This window comes from Saccopteryx bilineata, chromosome 5, assembly GCF_036850765.1.
Source record: "Saccopteryx bilineata isolate mSacBil1 chromosome 5, mSacBil1_pri_phased_curated, whole genome shotgun sequence".
NCBI lineage: Eukaryota > Metazoa > Chordata > Mammalia > Chiroptera > Emballonuridae > Saccopteryx > Saccopteryx bilineata.
In genome coordinates, this window is record NC_089494.1 from 69,455,258 (window position 1) to 69,477,639 (window position 22,382).

The window sequence follows — 22,382 nt, forward strand, 5'->3', positions numbered from 1 at the left end:
TCAAATTTCACAGTGAAAGACAAAGACAAATAAATCCAACTATGTGCCCCCTGCAAGAAATCAATCTAAATAAATCACAGAATTTAAAGAGAAAATATAGGGCAAAAATGACCAGGCAAATATAAGTGAATAGAAGCCATTATGGTTATATTTTTTTTCATGCAAAATAGTATTAAAGAGAGCTATTCTATAGATAGAAGATACCATCCTACTATGTATGAAGCTGTGACTCTGTAGGCCTCTGCATGCTGACTAACCCAGTACAGACACACAGAAAGACCATGAATAGCAAGGAAAAGGAGAACTTTATAGGAATATAGTTGCGGTGGGTGACATTAACATATCTTCCTCCATCTTTGTCATAGAAAATTTCAAAAGTAAATGATTTGAATTATATAATCAATAGGTCTATTTTAATTTATTTGTTCTCATTAAGTATGTATTGATTAACGACAATAAACATAAAACACATCCACTATGCTCCAGAGATTTTAGTCTAGCTGGAAAAAGAGATAGGCAGTTGTAACCCAAGAATTAAGGGGTTTACAACCGGTGGGTTGGGAGCGTACAGGCTCCCAGGAAGTTGAACATATAAATATATGAATGAAAGAAAGATGCAGAAAGAGGACAAATCAGCAGCATTACAAACTAATAATGCTGCGAAAATTGGATAATGCTTTTGAGGAAAACACTAAGAATCTCCACCACACTGTGTATGACAGAGTATTAGCTGGACTAAAGACTTAAATATATATTTTTAAGTGATAAAAAAACTCTGCAGAGAAATGTAATTCATAAAATTTCAGTTGGACTTTCTTTTTTTATTTTTGTGTGTGACAGAAACAGAGAGAAACAGAGAGAGGGACAGAAAGGGACAGAGAGACAGGAAGGGAGAGAGATGAGAAGCATCACTTCTTTGTTGTGGCACCTTAGTTATTCATTGATTGCTTTCTCATATGTGTCTTGACCAGGGGGCACACCGAGTGACCCCTTGCTCAAGCCAGCAACCTTGGGCTCAATCTGCTGAGCCTTGCTCAAACCAGATGAGCCTACACTCAAGCCAGCGACCTCAGGGTTTCGAACTTGGGTCCTCCGGGTTCCAGTCTGACGCTCTATCCACTGTGCCACTGCCTGGTCAGGCCAGTTGGACTTTCTAAGCATAAACATTTAAAGTAAAAAAAAAAAACAACAATATTTATCAGACAAAAGGAAAATCAAAGAGAGACAATTATGACAAATAGGCTAAAGTATAACTTTTCAGTAAAGAACATTGACTGATCAGAACAAACTGTTAACATTATTAAAAATGGATGACTCAAAAGAACGATTCACAGTAAAAAAAAAACTCCAGCAAATATGTATGAAGTGCTTTCTGTTTGTCAGATACTATCTATTAAATGCACTCAACCACCCTATAAGGTAGGGACAATTTTTATTTTTTTATCTCCATTTTACAGATAAGGAAACAGAGACACAGAAAGGTGATACAACTTGCTCAAGATCAGGAGGCTGGTGAGCTCAGAGCAGGAAGGGTAAGCCAGGCAGTCTGGCTTCAGGTTCTGTGACTTTACAACCATTCTATGCTATGCTACTTGTCAAGTGTCCATAAAAGCAAACCCACAACCAAACAACTACCTTTCCCAGTAACCAGATTAAGGAAAATTCAAACTACAAAGGAATGCCTCCTCCTGTTGTATTGCACATATAATAATAATAAACATCAGATAGCTAATCTAGTGTATAATCATGACTCAAAAGAAATTCTAAGACTTAATAATAATTTGAACTTTTGACCAGAAAAACAAGAATTTGATGATTTTTTTTTCTTTAAAATTTTTAAAAATAAATTTAAGAAGCCTTTATTTAATTGAAACTGAGAGCGAGTAGAGAGTGAGCTGGCATGTCAAACAGGAGCCCACAAAGCTGCCGCCAACACAGACACCAGCTTCAGGAAAGTAAGCAGCTTCCAGGGACACATCAATAGCCTCGCTATTATATTCTGGATGCATTATAAAGATGTCCACTACTTCGTACTTGAAAAATTGATTTAGAACTAATTTGGGAGGGTGATGAACTAAATTCTATCAAATCTAGATATATGATTTATAACCCAGCTGGGATTCGTGTATAGGATGTCATTCCAGTGGACGTATCTTAGGCTCAGAGCCATAAGTATGACTAAATCATCTATAATTCTTAATATTTGCATATCCCTTAGCTAATAATAAAATTCATCTCCTTTAAATATTAGAAATGCTGCTGCCAATTCAAATTTGTAACCAATTTGAGTTATATATATTTTACCCTCATTTGAATATTATAAAACCAAGAAATGTACGGAGAATAAAAGGAAAGAGCAAGTGCCTAATACAATCTTGCTTTGAATTACAGTTCATAAAAAACAAACAAACCTGTGGACAAAAAGGGCAGAATAAAATGAATGAAAGTGTGTATGCCATGACAGCACAAAAACTATATTGTGGCATGCATCCAGCCCCTGAACACAGTGGATCACAGTCCACTTTTTAAACTACTTTTCCTATGATTCTAGTCTCCCCAAATGCATTGTTATTGAGTGCACACTTGCCACTGTCCCAAAAATCAATTTATTCATCTGATCACCATACTTTATACTGAAATCTGAGGGTAATAAAAATGATTAGTTCTTGTTTCCTTAGTGACTCTTCCCTAACCAGTATTCTCCTAGTTAACCAGACACTGGAGATGATTCTGTACATCCAGTTGTCTTTAAGAGGAGGAAGACAAGTTTGAGCATGAGTAGACAAATCAGTGGTTCTCCAAAGATGCTCACATTCTTATCCCCAGAATCTGTAAATATGTCAGTGTACGTGGCAAATGGGACCTGGCAGAAGTGATTCAGTAAGAGAGACTGAGATGTGGAGGGTGTCTTGGATTATCCAGTTGGGTTCAATGTAATCCCAAGGGTCCTCATGAGCAATTGAGAGAGGCAGGGGAGTCAGAGTAAGAAAGGAGAGGTTATGACAGAAGCAGGAGTTAGAGAAAGAGAGAGAGAAAGAGGGAGAGAGAAAGATGTAGATTCTACACTGTCAAGGAAAGGTCCATGAGTCAAAGAACGCAGGCAGTTTTTAGAAGCTGAAAAAGAGAAGAAAACAGACCCTCCCACCCTCATCCCAAGCTTCTGGAAGGGTCTTATCCCAGACAACACCTTGATTTTGGCCCAATGAAACTCATTTTGGACTTTAGACCTCCAGAACTATAATATAATAAATTTGGGCTATTGTAGCTGCTATTGTTTGTGGTAATTTATTAAGCAGCAATTGGGAAGTAGCACAAGCATCCACTGTACACATCCGACACCTGTCCAAGTCAGAAATCACTATGCAGTAAATTCTTTTTAGGCATATTTTAGTGCCAGCTCCCTCAAATCTCACAGATTTATATATACAAACTACTCTGTAATGGAAACATCTTTAAAGTTATCTTTATGTCCCAAAGAAGAAATGCCCACCTGTTTATAGATAAGATTCCATTTAAATGTCTGTTTAGGTTCTAATCTGAGTAACAGATTTGCCAATTCTAATTATAATAACTTCTTGTTATATAGACTTGTCTTTTGTCTTCTGCAGAGCCTGTCATTTCACAAAAAATGCTCCTGGTACCAGAGCATTCATGAATAAACAGAATTTAGTCAGAAATTAGATAATCATTAGTAAGTTAATATTGCTAGTTTGGACATTTGAAAATTTAATCATATTACTATTAAGTATTTTTAATTAATTGCTCAATCTAAAAAATTGGTCAGTTAAAAAATCAATAATTAAAAAATATGACTGATTTCTTTGAAATATTCAAATAAATTAAAGCCATTACATGCCTGAAGATGATATTTTTACAGCATAAGTCTCTTATTGGACATTTCCCCTGTACAATCAGAATTAGAGTGCATTACAATGATAGTAACTATCTGTTAATGAGTGTCAATTATGTGTTAATCATTTTACACGTCTTATCCCACTAATTCTTATAACAACAGACTGATAGGTGGTGTTATTTCCATCTTACTAAAGAGGAAAGTAACATTCTAAATAAAAACATAATTTAGTAAGTAGCTAAGCTTGGAATTGACTTCAGAAATTTTTGAATACAAGACTATTTAACCCTTCCTAGTCACTTATGTAACTATATTTTTAATAAAATACAACATTTTATTACAAATTAAATTTTTAAAGATATAAACCATTTTTTCTTCTTCCTAAACATCTACCTACAAATCTTTTTTAAATATTGTTTATTTCAGTTATCTAGGGATAAATCAAAGGGATACTAATAAGCTGAATTTTTATGACTCTAAGTGGCTCCTTTTTTTGTCTTTAGTAACTTGAGTTTAGAATTAGAAATAAAAGTACACTTTTTAGTTATAGTATTTTGATGACTAAGATGATCAAACTTGAAACAGGGTTAGGCATTAATCCAAATGACAGGAATAGAGATGAACTTTACTATAGGACAGAAAATGCAAAACAAGGACCAGGGCTCTCATTTTCTATGATTCACGCTGCCCCAGGGCATGGCAGGTTTTGTCATTCTTCCCTCAAAGTGTCCTCTTATTGAAATCTTTATCCCAGATATACAATGAGACTATTTGATAACCTTTCTTCTAAAGGCATTAGTCATACATTCAATAAACATCTACTGCCATCCACTGTTGGCCAAGCATGGTGCTCAGAAGTGGGTATTAATTAATCATTATTATATTCAGTCTTGCCCTACTTGAAAATCAAAGTAAAGAAAAACACAAGAGAGATTCTCAATAAGTATAGTATTCTAAAAAGCATTAATCTGGCTTTATCTTTATCAACAAAAATATACTACAACAGGTAGCATCATGTCATCGCGCTGACTTCTGAAAATAACAAGTTCCCAGATGGCTGGCCCTTCTAAGGAAGTTGGTTTGTATGAAGAAAAATCCAAATGGAGCCCTCATGAGGCAGGGAATCTTGAGAAACTTGGTGGCTCACAGTTCCACATTGATATCCCAGAAACCACATTTATTTACATACAGGTGAAATCAGATTGAAATGGATAAAGCCCAATCAGATTCAATAGGGTTGAAAAGTCACTAACACATAGTTTCATAATGACTCAATTTCTCTTCAGATTGTCCCCACTTGATCCAGGCAGATGTCAGCTCCCTCAGTAATGCTCTTCCAACATTTGAAAATTATATTTCCATTTGTATTACTTCTTACTTTTTAGTGTATCTTTGAGTTCCTCTGTTCTTCCCACTTCTCTCAACTTCCACCAACACATTAGTTTCTCCAGCACAGAACAGAGCAAATTTTGTAAACCTGTTCTACTCTAAGTTCTGTCTGGGCACATTATCCTACAGGAGGCAGACCCATAGAGAGATTAACCAACACATCTGACACAGAAGCTTCTCTTTCTGATACTTTTGGTTGTAAACAAATTGTTTAACTTCTCTAAGCCTCCTTCTTCTTATCCTATATAATGAGAATGATAATAGAACCTACAATTGTGGGGAGGGCTGAAGGAGACCTCATAAAAATAGTTTTACATAGTATCTTGCACATAGGAAATAATAAATGCTCACCAAAGTATTATTATATACTCTAAGTATTATCATCCAGATAATCTGAGATGACAAAAGTCTGAGAATCAGAAAAGTTATCAAATTTTCCAAAACTCTAAGTTATTAAATAGCAAGGATAGGACTTGACTCAGGTCTATCTGCATCAAAAGCCTTCTGTAAGGATGTTCCATTCCTCTTTATAAGTCAAGTATTTATGACTACTATGTTCCCTAAAACAAGGAGAACACAGTAAATCACAAAAGAATAGATAGGCTATGACCAGGTAGCTCAGTTGGTTAGAGTGGCAGCCTGATACAATGAGGTTGTGGGTTTGATCCCCAATCAAGGTACATACAGGAGTCAACCAAGGAATTCATAATAGGTGACGTGGCAAATCAGTGTTTCTCTCTCTCCCTTTCTCTTTCTCTAAAATCAATAGATAAATGAAAAAAATGGATAATTATACACTGAGATTAGAGTGAAGAAAATGGCATAGTCCTACTCATATGGCAACAGAGATGAAGAAAGTATATAAAAAGAAGGAATTGCTAATTCAATGTATAGGACACTCAAAGCATTGGTGTGTCTGTGCTTTTGTCACAGCAACATAGCAATCCTCTGAAGCAACATGGTATTCTTTGGAAATGTAAGTTCATACAAATTACCTAAGTATATCATACATTAGGGGCAGATCTGCTTTTTAACCCCTTCCCCGTGTTTTCCATTACACTGCTTATTTTAGGTAAAATCATAAACCACCACTCAAAGTTGTTCACATTTTTCATTTCCCTGTGGGGCCCCTGAGCAGTGGGCTGGGCACAGTGTGTCCCGGCCTGAAGCAGCCAGGTGGGATGGCAGGCCACTCCTCGTCCCTGCTGCCCTTCTTGCTGCCAACCACTGCCAGAGAAGGGGGTTGCATTCCCCATTTTTGACTCATTGCACTGTTGTTGTACAAACCTACATTGTGAGGATGTGGAACACATATACAATGGACTACTACTCAGCCATAAGAAAGGATAAAGCATTGCCATTTGCAACAATATGGATGCTCTTGAGGGCATCATGATGCGTGAAACAAGTCAGAAAATAAAGGACAAATATTATCTGATTTCATTCATATATGGGATCTAAAAGAGAAAACAACCAACCAACAAACAAAACAAACATTTATTGACACAGAGTTTGGTGGTTATCAGGGGAAGGTGGTGAGGGCAGATAGAAGAGGGTGAAGGGAGTGAAATATATGATGACAAAAAGAGGTGATAAGCATATAATGCAATATACAGATGTATTATAACATTCTACACTTGAATCTCATATAATCTTATTAACCAATGTCACTCCAATAAATTTAATTAATAATGAAAAAACCCACATTGTGAGGAACACCCCAGAATTAAGAGGTGTTTTTATATACTGCTCATAAAAATTAGGAAATATTTCAAAAATGAATATGAAGTGAAAAAATATCCCCTAATTTTTGTGAGCAGTATATTACGGTTAGTTTGAATATAGATATTCTTTTAATTTAAGTATTGTACTTAAATTGATTGCCATTCCTTTCTTCCTAAAGGCTCTGTTCTATAAAAATCCCCCAATTTCATATATTTTACAACATTCCATCTCTCCCAGAGTTGCTACTGCTTTGATGTAATTTTTTCTCACCTATTATTTCCTACCATATTCCTTTTTTATTCCTACTGCTTCATTTCTGCCTTTTCTTTTTTCTAAGCTTGCCTATTGATTCCCACCTCTCCAAATCCTCCTTCATGTGTGGCTCAGTTCCTAGTGAGCAGTGCCTTTGTGAGGAAAATACCATCTTCTTTCTGTTTTTCTAGGCTGGAACTTGAGAAATGGCAAGTACATGTGCTCATTCCTCCTGCCAGAGCAAGTCATCAAGCTCAGTCTGTGATTAGCAGCAAATGGTCATGCCTCTGAAAGGCCTTGCAGAAGCATACTAGTGAAAACGTCCACTAGCACTCCTAAAACCACCGGGGCCTCTGAAACACAGAAAGTGCTTTCATTTTGAGGTCAAAGCAATTCGTTGATAGATGGAAATGACTCATGCGTACTAGCTTAGAATCTGTCTTTCCCTAAAATGAACCACTATGGTCTCTCATAGGCTTTGTGAAGCTCCATATGAAGCTAATTCATGTTTTCTAATCTGTTTTGTTTAGTTAAAAGTATGGTCTTGGCAATTAACAGATCAAATATAAACAAGAGCAATGTAATGGAGATGAACCTTACATAATTTGCAGCTTTGAAAAACATCTTCCTGGCCTGCCCACATTTAAGGTGTTTGAGTGCAGGCAGGGTTAAGAAGCTACTAATTATTTCCTGATTGTTATCTTAAATTATTTCTATACTATAATAGTTGCATTCTGGAACAGCCAAAGGTTTTTGGATCTGTTTTTAAAAATCCTCTGATTCTTCCCCCTCTTTCCAACTTTTACCTTTCTGCTAAGGTTGGCATTGGGAATCTATTCTGACAAAGGATATTAAATTAAGAAAACTCAAATCATCAAATTCTGATTTTCACTGATTTAGACAATTGTTACTGTGTCAGCTTTTCTTCTATTAATCATTCTTTTCCTTTGAATAATAAAACGTATTTAGTTGAAGCAGTCTTTTGTCTTAGAGAAGTTGTCTTTGAATTTACAGAATGTTTTCAATGACCTTAAGTATGTCTTAGTTTAAAATGTTTTTCTGCCTAAATGCACAAGAAGCAGCATACTGAGATATGTTATTCTTTCGAACTTAGTGGCTGATAAACTTGATCAAAGAAGAAAAACTACATTAATTCCACATACTTTCTTTACTGAACATTATTTGGAAAAGCCCAGCGATCAAGGAGTAAAGTGAAAATGCTTACTTAAATAATGCAACATACTGCTTGGTGAATACTGACTCCTGAGGGAGTTAAGTTCACTCTTTCAGAACAGTGATGTACTTAGAAACATTCTGCCTGAAGAAGTGAATGCTTTCAAAACTTTGTGGTCTGTAATCATTTAGTCTTGGGTAGAAATATGGAACTTCTAATGTTATGCAAAAATGTTAAGAATCCATGTGGAATATACTATTTTTCTTATCAAAGCCATAGGTTATTCTAACATGCTCTCAGTTGAAAGGTAATTGGCATCCTGTTCAAATGTTTGTACTCTCACAACTGCTTTCTAATTGCTGTTCTCATAATTGCAGAGGGCACTAGATAATGCTGTATACAGTTCAAAGTCTTTCAAGTTTAGAACAGGAATGTTAATAAATTAAAGTGATCATAATTTTAATATATCAACACTTCGAATCAGTCAGGTACTGCTTTACTCTCCTTGTCACAATTAACATGCCCCACATAACCTTTGCATACAAAAACAGCCTGTAATTTCAAGAGAAAGAGATGATGTCAGATTTCTAATGATACTAGAAACAGTCCAATAAGTGGAAGTAATTTAATAGTCTCCTCTGCTTAAGAAACACATGGAGCACGTAGATAGTCAGTGTCATCATCCCTTAATTTATTTATAGTTATTTATCTTTAAAAAATTTGGCATTGGCATTTGTTTCTTTTGCTTCAGATTCATAGCCTAATCCTATAAATGCACCATAAGTGGAAGAATGCAGTTTATGCTGCTTATTTCTCCTGCTTACTATGCTGCTTTTAAGTGTAAAAATCATCCTTGAAATGTTATTCAGATTCAAACTTGCTCTTGTCTATGTACATTAGGACAGTAACATCTGTGAACACAAAGAATTTAATTAAAACTTGCAAACTAAAGTTGTCCTAGACCAATGGTATTTAAACTCAAGTATAGTAGTGACAAGGGAACTCAAGAGTTAGAAATTTAGCTTTAGTAATAGTGGCTTTTAGTTATAATGAATGGGATTAATGATTAATGTAAGGAAAAATCTTTCTTCCAGGTGCTGGATACATGAATGGGAGTACGTGACTTAATGAAGCTGCAAGCATCCCTCCTTTGCGCCCTACCTCAGGAAATCCACAAACAAAATGGTAGCTAATCCCCAGTACTCCAAGGACAGAACAAGCAACAGCAACGACACAGATGAAGAATTACTAGTCAGCAGATTAAAAAAACGCTAGAATACTCCCTGGATGGCAACTTCTATCTAATTAACTTTCCCTTAAATTTCAAACCTCTTCTCCCCCCCCCCACTTTCTTCTCCTTGTAAAATGGTTGGCTGAGAGTAGGCATTAGGACGGTTTTTTGGTACGTGACCCCCATCTTCTCAGTTAGCCTACCATCTGAATGAAGCACCCACAAGAATTCAGGCCTTGTCTCTACTTATTTGAATTAGTGGTGTCGGGCAGCATGGACACTCACGTTTTTCTGGTTTCAGTCGATGGTGAGAGGAGGGCAGTTGGAGGGAGTGAAATGTAAAAAGCCATTAAATATATATATATAATATCTATATGTATATATACACACACACACACACTTTGTAAAATTCCATATAAAGCTGGCCTTCAGAGCTTTAAAATAGAATCATTTCCCTGCCTGGACTATTCCTTTCAGGTGCTGAAATCTCTAGGCAGATGGAGAAATCACTTCAGCTGAGTGTGACCTCCCGCTGTATTAGGACAACTCACCCAAAAGGGAACTCTAAGACTGTAAAGGTAAGCATCTCCTTGTTTATCTTCAAATATTGTTTTAAGAATATTGGACAGTTAACTATAATTACAAGTTATCAACCACTAGATAGGACTCAACATATGATAGCTTCCATCTCATATGTCTTCTAGTAGCTTGCATAATTGTAATCTACCATGATTCTGGTCAAAGAATCCTTAATTTCATCATTAAGGATTTGAAAATGCCAGTTTGAAAAATGGCAACACGTAGATTGCTAATATGGAAGGACAGCCATCACACAGAGTCCAGAAATGCTGCTTCCAGGCCCGGCTGTGGGGGAGGTGAAGCGAGGCTATGGAACTTTCTAAGAATGATATACTTGTGCTTTCTCTGACAATGACAGGCTGAGCCTTTCCTAACGTTTTTTGCAGAACTGGCTATTAAATTTTCATTATTACCTGGAACTGCAATTCCTAGATTGCCTGCCAAGAAGCTAACTGACAGCCGAGATTAAAATGGCCACCTTCACGAGAACTTAACATTGAACATCATGACATATACACATACAATACATGCTCATTAAGCATTTATGGAATGGACTTGTCTTAAAGCAAAATTGCAAAACCCAACACCCACCTTTTCATGTTTCTTGCTGACAGATTCTGTTACCTTCTTTCTCTCACTTATTTTTAAAAAGTAGAAAACAAGGTACAAATTCTGCAACAGAACTTATTTAAATAGTACAGAGAAGTTATGTGAAATATGGGATATGATCTTCTAGGAGGGGGCAAAAATAAACTTCTTCCTGTGAACCTGTGAGTCTCCCACAACAAAATCCAGCTCCTCACCCAAAATGCTCAGCAGGGCACCACATGAGCATGTGAAAATTAGAACTGCAAGAATGTTCGCTTGGAAAGTGAAACCAGTTAACTTTGGGCTTTTTGCCAACCTTAATTTCTGCCAGAAATTCTCCTGTTTTTACATATCTGTACTAAGCAATTAAAAAAGTACTGTAGCTAAAAAAAAAAAAAAAAAAAAAAAAAAAAAAAAAAAATCCAAACACATATCTCCATCACAGTTTAGTCTAAAAGAAAATAATTAACCTCTTCTCCCAATGGGCCAACTCTAGGAAGACCATTCAAACATCATCACCACCACCACATACACATGCACTTTTCTTATAGGATCATTTAGTCACAAGTAGTATCCTAACTTGATCTGCAAGATCTAGAAGGAAGACCTCAGTAGGCTTGCAGGGTGTCCCAGTGCACTCTGGAGTGGGAAGGCTACTAAAAACAGTAGATGTAGTAAAAAGCCCTAGGTCCTGTTCCCCAGCAGTGCGAGCCCAAGGACAGTGTCATACACTTCACCAAGCCTGACACTAGCCACTACAGAAAATAGCTGTAAAGGCGAAATTAAAAATGTTGATGCTTTAAAGTACTTCCTGCATTGTTCTTTATAAAATCTCACACTTGAGTTGGAAATTGGTATGTGGCTTAAAACAGACACAAATATCACTCATCTATTATGACTAGTCTCCTGAAACACACAAGCGCACACGCACGCGCGCACACACACACCCTTCCTAACACCTGATCATGTGTGGTATCAAGGGCTCCGTCACTAGTTTTCTGTTTTGGTCCTATCACAAACAATCCATCAGCTCTCAGTTTTGTTCATATTATACCCAAAATATATTTATAGTAACTATTGATACATAATCTCTTATTTTATATTGCCAAACCTTATAAAATTCAACATGGCTTTTTTTTCTTTAATATCACCCACAAACTTGTTCTGATTATCAATTTTTTAAGTTGTATATTAGAATAGAAAACATCTGCTTGGAACACTGAAGTCGCTGGTTCAAATTCCTGGGTTTGCCTGGTCAAGGCACATATGGGAGTTGATGCTTCCTGCTCCTCCCCCCTTCTCTCTCTTTCTCTCTCTCTCTTTCTTGTTCTCTCTCTCCTCTCTAAAATAAATAAATAAAATCTTTTAAAAAATAAAACATTTTATGTTTAAAAAAAAGAATAGAAAACACCTGAGTTTGTCAGTAGTAATGGTAAATATGATAAGGAATCAATTAAAAATGGATAAAATGATTGTTGAGTATTAGCATATGTACAAAACCATCACTATGAGAGAGAGTGCTGGGGGAGAAACAGCAGTTTGTGGTAAAATGTTGAACTGGCTTATGCTGAGATGGATTTAGTTCAAGCACTTGGGCACGAGGGAAGCGGGGGGGGGGGTTCACTGGAGTTGTTGCAGCTGACAATGGCACCCAGGCTGAGTGGCATTAGTATAGCATGCTTCCTCTAGCTCTTAGACCCATCCATGAATCCTGGAGTCAGGAGCCCTTAATTCCAGGTCTCCAACACTCCTAAATTGTTCTAAGCCTTAATTTTGAAATACATGTCCTAGTCCAACACAGACTCCATTCTATCTTGTCCCTAGTCCTCCTTTGTTCTGACTCTTTTATTTTTTAATTTAATTTTTTTTATTAAGTGAGAGGCCAGGAGGAAGTGAGTCAGACTCCTGCATGCAACCCAACAGGGATCCACCCGGCAACCCCTGTCTGGGGCGATGCTCTTATTATCTGGGCCTGTGCTCGCCACTGAGCTACATTTTAGTGCCTGAGACAGAGGCTACATAGAGCCATCCTCAGCACTGGCTGCAGGAGAAGAAGAGAGAGAGAGAAATAGAAGGGGAAGAGGAGGGGTGGAGAAGCAGATGGGCGCTTCTCCTGTGTGCCCTGACCAGAATTGAACCCAGGACTTCCACATGTCAGGCTGATGCCCTACTGCTGAGCCAACCAGCCAGGGTCTTATTTTTGTATTTATACCTGAGCATCATCCCTCAACCTGATGCACTGCCCCATTTCACTGGCTCATGATCTTTTGCTTTCTCTTTAACTATTGAATTCTTCTTTGCCTTTGCTGCTGTAGATTCTCTTGATAAACAGTCTGGCTCCACAGCCCCCTTTCAGTGCCTCTGCCCTCAGTGAAAGCTTTCCTTCCGTCTATGCTCAGACATTGGGAATGGACCCGATACAGAGAGTGGGGGCAAATAAACGCTGAGGGCAACGGGTAGGATGTGTTGAGGCTGGGGAAATTATGCTAAGGTTAAAGATCAATTTTAATTGAAAAGAAAGAAGACTATGCTCTGAGAGGAGATTTTGAGAGTACAAGAGCTAAGTAACGACAGTTCTAATATATGTGGCTGTGAGCAGCTCCACCAGGAAGGAGACAGTCATTAGAGTTGAGATGGTTGAAGAATTCAGTTTCTTAAAGTAATGTAATGTTGACATCACCAAGGGTAACGGTAACATTATTAGTTTCAAGTGTTGGAATGACTATAATAGAAAGAGGAACTTAATGGCTTTCTACAGCTCCAGAGGACAGATATTTAATTTGAACTCAAGAGTGCACTCTCAACAGGTAAGAATGCCTTTAACAAGAGAACAACCTATTACTTCAGGTGGACAATTTTCTCTCTTAAACAATTTTCTTATTGTGCTGTTATTCTGAATGTTCAGCATCTAGGATAACATGGAACTTCATATTATCTAGGATAACTTTGTACTTTATATTCTTTTCCTGCTTTCTGGAAAAGAGATAATGGTTATTATATTATACTAGCCTCCCATGTTAAATGATAATGATGATGATGACAATAATAACAAAAGCTTATAAAGCCCTTACTATGTACCAGGCAATATTGTTTTAATGACTTTACAAATACAAATTTATTTAAACTCAAACCACTCTTTGAGATGGATACTATTAGAATATTAGAATCTTCATTTTTGGATAAGGAAAGAGGCTCAGTGATATTAAATATTTTGCCCAAGATCAAACAGTAGATAAGTACAGGACCCAGAATTCAAACTGAGTCTGGTTTCAAAGTCTGTGCTCAATTAATTAGGGTTTACCTGACAGCATTTTCTGGTTTCCAAAGAAAGTATTATGGGGAGGAGGTTAACTTAGAATTGTTTCTGGTCCTAGGAGGTGATGTTTTGTGATTCTAGTAAACTGAGGCCACTTCATACATCTTAAGGATAGTTATCATTGGATATATAAGAAATATATCCAAAGGTCTCTAATAGAAATGGGATTTAAAAAAAAAGAGAAAGAGAGAAATAATATAGCACATCATTTGTAAAATCTTTCTAATTTAAAGAACTATTCAGGTTAATCAAAATATAAAGATGGTATCCATAATGAAATTGTATATATCAACTCCTGGAATTCCTTTATATATCTATCCATGGGAGAATAATTCTGTATAAAATGTTGATTATTATATTACTTTTAATATTATTACAAAGATGTAGCTTGACACTTTCTCAATACAAGTGTTCACAAAATTCTGTGTCAGACTCACTATACAGTGTTACACAAAGGGTAAAAGAGGTGTATTTATAGATAAGATTGTGATTATTGGTTGTTGTTTGAGGACTACTCATCTTTTTTTGAATATTCAAATGGCTGAGAATATGAAAAAATAGAGAATAATATGGAGGTGCAGGTAAACCATGATTTATAGAAAATAATATATACATATATATGTATAATGTGTGTATATAAAAGCATAATAGAGCATAATTGAAAGAAATGGTTGTATAACATAATGACATAGTCAAGAAGCTGGGGCCAGCTGGTTCAAAATGAAAAGTAAATAAAAAAAAGGTAAAAAATGAAGTCTGAGACAACTTATTGCTCTTATTCAAAGGGTAGAATATTTAAACTATAAATAGTAGTTTTGGGTTGACAATTATAGTAGCTGGATTAGTTCTTTTCAGGAAAAAAGATTGTAACTTGAAACACAAACTCATGCCTTCTTTTCAAATTTCATTTCTCTGATATTTTATAGTATAAAAGTTGGGGCTGCTGTCCAGCTCTAGATGATGGATGGGTGATGAATCCTGCAATCATTCCCATTCCAGAATGAGTCAGTAACTGAAGCAGACATGCACTAATACAGTTTCATCCTCAAAAGTAAATGTTTTTGAGTCTTTTGGGACTCAGAGGGTGAGCTTAGTCTCTACTGAAGAAGTCAGGTTGTAATGAGCTTCTGTTCCCACTCTGATTACCTGGGATCGCACAGAGGACAGACGGAGCTAATCAAGCTGCTGATTGTGTTGGTTGCGCTGCCTTTGGCAGCCCTAGCTCTAGCCCCTGTGTTCCAACTCTAACTGCTGCAGGGCTTCTCCCTCCTATACTGCAGAGCAGCCGGCTCCTACCTTATCCAGTACTGGGAAAATGGCTCAGGCTCCAACAGAAGCAGAGACAGTGAATTTTAAATAAAGCTTGTTGCTGAAACTGACAATGCTTTAATAACATCAAAGGAATGCACATTATTCTTGTTCCTTTCCCAGAATATTCCAGCTTGACAATATGTCCCTTGTGTCCACAAAGACTCTTACAAAACAGATAAATTATAAAGATAATCCTTTTTTTTTTCTTTTCTTTTTTTTTTTTTTTGCATTTTCCCGAAGCTGGAAATGTGGAGGCAGTCAGATTCCCGCATGCGCCCGACCACGATCCACCCGGCATGTCCACCAGGGGGCGATGCTCTGCCCATCTGGGGCGTTGCTCTGTTGCATCCAGAGCCATCCTAGCACCTGAGGCAGAGGCCACAGAGCCATCCTCAGCGCCCAGGCCATTTTTGCTCCAATGGAGCCTTGGCTGCAGGAGGAGAAGAGAGAGACAGAGAGGAAGGAGAGGGGGAGGGGTGGAGAAGCAGATGGGCGCTTCTCCTGTGTGCCTTGGCTGGGAATCGAACCCTGGACTCCTGAACGCCAGGCCGACGCTCTACCACTGAGCCAACATCCTTAATTCTGCAAAAGATTTTCACGGAGCACTTACTTAATACAGTTACTCAAAAACTTCTAAATTATTTGATAAAAAGAGTTACTGGTTAGATAAAATAAAGCTGAATTCTTCTAATGACAGTGATCACTAAAAACAAAGTAATCAACAACAACAGAGATATTGGTAAAGCATCTGGTAAGTTATAATGCATTTCAGTGGGAAAAGTGACTTTATTTACAAAAATTTAATACAGTATATGCGGTTTTTATAAAACACAGGTATTTTCTTATGTGAGGTTTATCTTGATTTCATTTCAGTGAAATTGTTTGTATGAATTACAAAACAGAATTAAATTATATAATAGTTATTTAAATTTTTCTGGCCCTGGCTGGTTGGTTTGGTGGTAGAGCTTGGGCCTGGCATGAGGATGTCCCAGGTTTGATTCCTGGTTATGGCACACAGAAAAAGTGATCATCTGCTTCTCCACTCTTCCCTCTTTTCCTTCTCTCTCCCCCCCCCCCCGCCCACAGCCTTGGCTCTGTTGGAGCAAGTTGGCTCAAGTGCTGAGGATGGCACCATGGCCTTGCTTCAGGCTCTAAAATGGCTCTAGTTGCAGTGGAGCAATGGCCCCAAGTGGGCAGAGCATTGCCCCTTGGTGGGCTTGCCAGGTAGATTCCGGCTGGGCGCATGCCCGAGTCTGTCTCTTTGCCTCCTGGCTTCTCACTTATGAAAAAAAAAAACCCAAAACCAAAAAACAAACTAACAAAAAACTTTTTTATTCAGTCTGCATTTATTAAACTTTAAGTGAACAACACTGAGAACATGTTTGGAAACCATTTAAAATCTTGGATTTTGCTTTTAAAATTAATAGTGATGTGTGTTTTTTTCTTTTTGACTCTTTCCGTATGGGTAAATATATATCAAGTTAATGCATTTAGAAATACACATGCTGAAATATTCAGATTTTGGGGGAAGATGCTATTAATTCTTTGACTAACAGAGAAACTTCCAATTATAATTTTTTTTAGTATTGTATTTATTTTAAATCATATGTATGCCTGGAGCAATTTGACAATTATTTACTTTTGAACAGTCAGGCATATCTAAAGCATTCAGTTCACCAGGCAAGAAGATATATCTTACATCCAATTAGAAAAAAATGTAAGACAAAAACCTGCTTGAAAGGTTGCCAAAAAGAGAAGTGAAAAATGATGTGTCCAATGACAAGATAGTGGGGTGGGGGAAGAGCTCATTTAACACAGAAGATGAGCCAACTTAAATGCTTAGTAAAATTAAAATATAAACCAACCAACATTTTTAAAAACTTTTAACTGAACATGTGGATCAGGTCTCCTTTTCCACAACTTATCCTGATTTTAAAAGAAATATGAAATGCAAAATAAAAAGCAACAAAAGCTACAAGTGAAAAAACCAGGTTTTATCAATGTGTACCTTGAAATGTATCTCATCATGGGGATGGACTGGGTTTGGGTTGATGTTCTGGTACAAAGATTTTCAGAATGACATATAACACTGAAAAATGTCAAGTGAGTTCTTTTTGTTTAAACCTTATGTTACTATTTAATGTTTTTATGCCTCAGTTTTCATATCTAGAAATTAAATTGTTGAACCAAATAGTCACTGAGGTTCTTTGTGTTATCTATGCAGTAAATTTCTTTTATTCTTGGTGACAGTTTAAGAAGTACAACTACTCTACCAGGAATTTTGATTGCCTATTGTGCTGCTTACTGGAAGATTATTTTAATGTCATTATTTAGGCCCATAAAGTCCCAAGAAGTCATTAAATATAGCTACACTGTCACTTGTGTCAAGATTGATACAAATGACTCTTTGAGTTTGCTGATTTTCAACTTTTTAAAGAAAATAAAATCTTTGTTCTTTTCATTGCTGATCTAATTGTCATTATTCTTTGTGTTTTTACTGATTATTTGTACAAATAAAAAAATATTCAGGTTAGTTAAATTTGTAAGAGATAGATTCCAGTGATTAGAAAAATGAAAAGTATGAAATTTTTTCTTTGGAGTTCATATGTAGCATTTCAAATAAATGAGACATATTGGATATATGTCATATAACAGGGGTCGGGAAACTTTTTGGCTGAGAGAGCCATAAACACTATATATTTTAAAATGTAATTCCATGAGAGCCATACAACGACCCGTGTATGTTAAGCATTATCCAATAAAAATTTGGTGTTGTCCTGGAGGACAGCTGTGATTGGCCTCAGCCACCCGCAACCATGAACATGAGCGGTAGAAAATGAATAGATTGTAATACATGAGAATGTTTTATATTTTTAATGTTATTATTTTTTTAATTAAAGATTTGTCTTCGAGCCAGATGCAGCCATCAAAATAGCTGCATCTGGCTCACGAGCCGTAGGTTCCCGACCCCTGTCATAAAAGTATAAAATATTTGGTATTTGCCCCTGTTCCTGGAACAAAGCTCTTAAAACCCTTGGAATCTCCTGAGTGGTGGTGTCTTTGGTATGCTAATGAATGACTACTGGTCTCTGTGGGAGCAGGGGATGGGGATAGAGATAACTTCAATTCAGGCACCTGTAGCCAGAAAAACCAATCAAATGATTAGATGGTTAAAACATTCTACCCTATTTCCTACCTCTGAGAAGTGGAGAGGGCCAGAGATTGAATCCAGTCACCTATGGCCAATGCTTTAGTCAATCACCCTACATAATAAAACCTTGATAAAAACCATAAGCAACAGGATTTCGTGACCTTCCAGGATGATGACTGTACTGATAGGTGGTGAGCTCAGAAAGGGCACGGAAGCTCAGAGCTAATCCAGCTCACCTGGGTTTGGCTGCTGCTGAGTTGTACTCTGAATTGGAGATGAAGTGGAAGCAATCTGTGGGGTCTGCTTTAAAAATGGGAGTTAGTGTGAGAATTAAATTGTTGTACGCCCAGTTGGTGTCAGAAAATACCAATCTTTGGCATTAGAAATAGTGTCAGGAAAGAAATACTACAACAGACATATCATATAGTTACATAAAGACCAAGAACCTATATCGAATAAATAAATCAGTGTTCTAAAGAGTCAATTCTGAATCAGAAAAGTCTAACGTTACCCACCATTCTGCAAGGGATGAGCCTATAATTTGAATGAACAAGTGTTTGTTGCTGAAGCAGGGAAAACAAATTACAATTTAATTAAAATTTAAAATGTAACCTAAGTGCTTTCAACAAGGGGGTAGGAAGCAAATAAAATGGACAATGTAATGCCAATTAAATTCTGTCCCCCACAGATTGTTCAATCAAAGATCTTGGAATTACACTGTCAGATACTTATTAATTGTCTGCTCTGCTCTGTAAATGAGTAAATTTAGACATGACCCCTAGCTATCAAACAAGTCTTGCAAAAAAAGTCTCTAAATACTCAGGCCCGTGTGTGTGTGTGTGTGTGTGTGTGTGTGTGTGTGAGAGAGAGAGAGAGAGAGAGAGAAAGAGAGAGAGAGAGAGAGAGAGAGATTGAGAGAGAAGAGAGGAAACATTAGCTATCAGTACCAAGGTTACCAGGGGAGTTCAACCCAAATTGTCTCATCATAAGCAGTATTTTACAAACAAGTGAAAAGAATATTGATGTGCAGAAGTTTTTCAATTGTGGCAAATGTAAGTGAGAGGAAGAACGCTGCAACTATTGCACAGCAGACAGCTGTCAATGGTAAACAACAGTAAATTATCCATGGATTTTGTGGGTCTCTTACCCAAAAGTAAATCTGAGAAAAGCCAACCGACCTTCTCTTCCTCTGTAATCACAGAAGACTTGAGGCCCAGGTGACGTTTTTACACAACCATTTTCTGAAGTAAAACTCCCTGTGATCATTAAAGAAAATGTCTACTTTTATTTTTCAGGTGGTTGAGGGAAGCTGTTTCTTAAAGACACTCAACACTGGATGAAAGCAGAAACATTTCCTTAAAACTCCAGACTATGCTTTTTGCAAACAGCTGGCACTTGGCCATATTGCAGACATCTGAAATGCTGACTGATTTAAAAAAATAAATCCCAATGTTTGTTTACATGTTGGCAACAAGAAAGTAAAACATTTGTATATTAGTAAACATTTGCAGACGTACAGAGAAATACTTAAAGATATAATTCAAGGCTTCCTCATCTCTCACTCAATATTTTTGCCACTCAATGGTCATATCTTTAAAACTCGAAACAGGTCCTCTTTCACGTTAAAATGCATGGCTCTGAGTGTAGCTGGGATAAATATTTTACTCATCCTTTGGCACCCTGCACATAACATTTTAAAATAATTCAAACAACCTGCAGCTCATCAGTGACCAAATAGAACTCTGGTAAAAATAAAATATCTTCCTGTTCAGCACCAGCTGGCTAAATTTAAACCCTGATTACATAATCTTAAAGTGTCCTTGCTTTTAGTTGGTGTGTTAAGAGATTCTGTTATAATGTCTCTCCCAAATCTCTCTGGTCTCTAACATCTAAACACTGGCAGCACAAGACAAAATTAAGGTGTTCACAGGTGATTGAGGACGGAAAAAAATCCATTTGAAATCGTATGTAGGTCATGATACCTTTAAAGTAACATCTCACTCCTCTCTCTAAGTTTGTAGTTCCTATAATTAGGGCTGGCAGATCCAACTGGCAGTGCTTTTCTTAATTCTGCAAAACATGTAAGAACCTGATTCTTTAATCCTTACTCCAGTAACGCTCCCAGAGGACAGGAAACAGTGGCTGGAGCCAGAAGTACAAACTCAAACGAAGGCTGGTGAATGAATCATTTTCCTACATTTCCCTGAGCAAGCTGCAACAGTTGAAAATATTTAAAACTCTTCCTTCCCCTCACCAAATTCTAAGAAATACAGTTTATATTTTAAAATATTCATTGCATACATTATCAATTTATGCTTATAAAAGATAAGCTCTTAGTTTTTCCCTTGAGCAGTAAGTTGAAGTATAATTTTCACTCACGACTGTTTATCGCGTTTGCCTCATTCTCCAATACTAAATATGAAAAATGCTAATTTTGTAAAGAGATAATATATGAAGCCCTACATTTAATAATATAAAGTAATGCCAAATATTGCCATAAAAACAAAATCTGACTGAACGCTGCCTTTTGTAACAGGTTCAGTTTGACCTATGGTCTCCATTGATTTTAAGCAGTCCACAAGAACATTTTACAACTCTGGAAGCAGACAATGACTATATTACACATACCTTTCGCAATATTTAGACTTAACCCCAAGCTCGTGGAGATTACATATATCTTTACAGCTCTTCACAGACTAGTTTCCTCCCTTGTTTCGTGTACAGCAAATTTCCCAGTCCCCCGAAAACAATCGGTGGAGTGGAGGCCAGCTCCACTGAACGGTCTAGCAAGCAAGTGGATGGAACGGCTGAATTTATTTTAGCCCTGTGTCTAAAGGATGCAAGTTGGTGCCTATTTTTAGGAACTGAGCTGGGTATAGGTGGGGCCTGAGTCAACCACTCTTTTCAGAAGTGTGTCTCTGAGGGCACTCTGCCTCGTACTGTCCTTGGTATGTATGTATGTATGCAGGGTTCTAACACATGTGCAGTCAATCAAACTCTCTTCTGCATCCACCGCCATCAAGCCAACTTTCAAAGTCTGAACAATGCCCCAGAAGAGCTAGCACTGATGAGGGAAGGAAGGGTTAAAAAGCACTGGGATTACTTGCATTTGTTTTTAGTAATTCCAATCTTTGAAGAGTTAAAATATGAAAATAAAGCATGTAGGAAAAGTTCCAATTTATTTTGGTGGAATTTGGGTTCTCAGAAAGAGGAGACAGTTTTTATTTACAAAAATGTTCTTCAGAATGGACAAGATCAGTTTGCTATTTGAGGTTTCACATATAGAGCAAAACACTACTGTGGTGTTTACAGAGTAGATATTTGTTCTTTAGATTTAAAAAGCGAGGTCAGAAAGGGTGAGAAGGCACTGTAGAGAGAATTAAGGGCACGCTTAGCCTGTGATTTAATTAATATTGTTTCAGTCACTTGGCACAAGGAAGAGCAGGCAGGGGAAGGAGTCACCTCACATGCTCCGGAGAGAATTGTATTAAATGTCCTTTGCTGTCACGCTACTTACTCAGCACACTCTGCCTCCCTGACGTGGAAGGAAGGAAAGGAATTCACCTGCAAGTTCCATTCAGCTCCATCATACCAACCTCTAATACTTTCTAACGAAACATAGAACAACCAGCTTCCCCTATCTTTCCTCTATTCTACTATTTTCCTAGTTTGGTGCTAAGCGTGTATCCAAATGGTCTCCCAGCAAATCCATGTAAAGAGGAAATTGCCCTCTGACTTAAAGAAAGTACCTGACTTATATACTGTTTAATTCATACAAATGCTTACAAATGAGCTAGTTACCACATTACTTAC

At 37.1% G+C, this 22,382-nt stretch overlaps 1 protein-coding gene across 1 annotated transcript in view; it reads right to left on the reverse strand.

Moving 5' to 3' along the window:
• Positions 1-21,343, reverse strand: part of XIRP2 (xin actin binding repeat containing 2) — an 84,578-nt gene extending 63,235 nt beyond the window's left edge. Inside the window, exon 1 of the mRNA XM_066233528.1 lies at positions 21,198-21,343. The gene's annotated coding sequence lies outside the window, so the exon portion shown is untranslated. The remainder of the gene's footprint in view (positions 1-21,197) is intronic.
• Between the last annotated feature and the right edge of the window lie 1,039 nt (positions 21,344-22,382).